Raw genomic sequence first — 2,127 nt, 5'->3', positions numbered from 1 at the left:
ATTAATAAATTTTAATTGCTTTATTATTTACATTGGCAAAGCAGGCGAAGGCCATTAAAGAAGAAAGAAAGACAAACCCACACGAACTCTGTTGTGTTGTTGCATGCCAATCTGCTTAAAAAGAGTACCTGGGGGCTTTCAATATCTAGCTACACACATCAGTGATATCTCAACCAAACCAACAACTACTTCAGACTCAGTGGTCTTGTAAGTGACTGATCAGCTTCCTTCAATGTCTTTCACAGGTGGTATATGGTTGCTAATTTGGGGTGCTCCTCCAATTTACCATTGTGATATTTTAAATTACCATTTCTCCCTCCCCTTCACCTTCCATCTCATATGCCCCCAACCAGTGATTCTGAAATACATGGGATTAAAAAAAAAGAGAAATATATGGGATTTTTCCTGGAGGAGAAACAATGTTCTTAATATGTAAATGGGAACTAAATGTCAAGCTTTAAAAATGGAAGTATGTCTTCTAAAATTGTGAAACCAGGGACATTTCCAATAGACCATTTTTCTTCTCCTGACCTTTTAGCTCCATGACCTACCAGAGGTCATTTCATTTATAGCCCTCTGAGGAAACAGTAGCTACATTTTCACCCAAATGCAGACCCAGGAGCGAGGGAGGGGAATAGGCAACTAATCTAGCCTCTTCATCAAAGACTGCTCCAAATAGCTTTCGAATGACTGTGAAGACAAGTGAACAGTAGATTATGCTTCCCTGTGATGAAGAGCTATAATAACTGCCGAACTTCTTAGAATTCCAGTCTTCACATTTTCCTAAAGAAAACAGAGCATACAAAATACAAAAATGGGGAATAATAATGAATTCTCAGTAATCATATAGATATCTCTTCTAATTTGCTTAAAAATGATAAATTGGTTTTTATATATTATAAGAAAAAATTCATCCTACTTGCTGTTAGTAATTAGATTTCATGGAAAAATTTCATTGTCACTGAATCACTTGGCATTTTGTCCTGACCAGTTAATCACTTCATTAAAAAATACGCTGTTAACGAAAAAAATTTTTAGGGGCAGCATGGTCATGTTTTTAGTGTTTATTCTTTTTTTATCTCCTAGTGTTTATTCTTGATTGACTCTTACTTAGTCTTAGTGAGTGATTAGTCTTGCTGAGTAAAGCACTTGCGATAACCAAATGAGAGAAGCAGTATTTACTTTACCAACAGATTATTTGATTCTAAAAAGGTACTCATTAAAAGATGCATATGGTGTGTGTGTTCATAGGTGTATGTGTGTGTGTGTGTGCCTGTGTTCATAGGTGTGCGTGTGAGTGTATGTGTATGAACGTGTGTGTGTGTGTATGTGTGTGTGTGTCTGTGTGCAACTTGTGGTAGTAGCCTGATTAGTGGTTGTAACTCTACATATAGGGGGACCTCCAAGTTTTCCCATAGCTCTTCTGCTCCTTTTAATCTCTACATAGAGAGAAATCATTTATCACTTGGCCAAAATCAAGAATAAGAATCATTTTCCCTATAGTGGGCAAATGATACACAGTAAAATCATCATCATCATCTCAACTATTAAGACAACTGTCACAGATCATGCTTAATGTTTGAAAATTAATTTCTGGACACCATCCCAATAGCAACAATATTATCTACACCTCCAAGAGTCAACATAGTCCAATAAACAGCAATGCCGTAAGTATGTGCTAGGAATGAATACATGAAGAGTGCTGCTAAAATTCTGCATTTTTATTAATTGTAAGCCCTCTGGAAATAAGGACTGGAACAATCTCAACTCTGGGTCATTAATTCCCTACCCAAGACTGAAGTACCAAAACATTTCGTTACTAGTAGAGGATCTTTGGTTATTTTTAAGGAAATATTAATATCTTTGAAGACTAGCAATTCCTTACAAATTTGGACAGTATATTCCAGAATGCTATGATTTTAAAGGTCTCACTTTATGGCAAAGCCCACCCTGGTCAACATTACATACCTCTTTCTGTGAAGGTCTGAGTAAGGGTTGTGTTTGTGGTGCTCAAGCATTGCTGTTGGGCTTTACTGAGCATGTAACGTTGCTTAGACTTTCTTCATGTCCTGGCAATGGGAAAAGAACACCTCAAATCTCCTTTTCCTGTCGGCCACAACTCTACCA

Source organism: Ursus arctos, unplaced genomic scaffold (assembly GCF_023065955.2).
Source record: "Ursus arctos isolate Adak ecotype North America unplaced genomic scaffold, UrsArc2.0 scaffold_6, whole genome shotgun sequence".
Lineage (NCBI taxonomy): Eukaryota > Metazoa > Chordata > Mammalia > Carnivora > Ursidae > Ursus > Ursus arctos.
Note: the sequence above shows the minus strand (reverse complement) of the source record.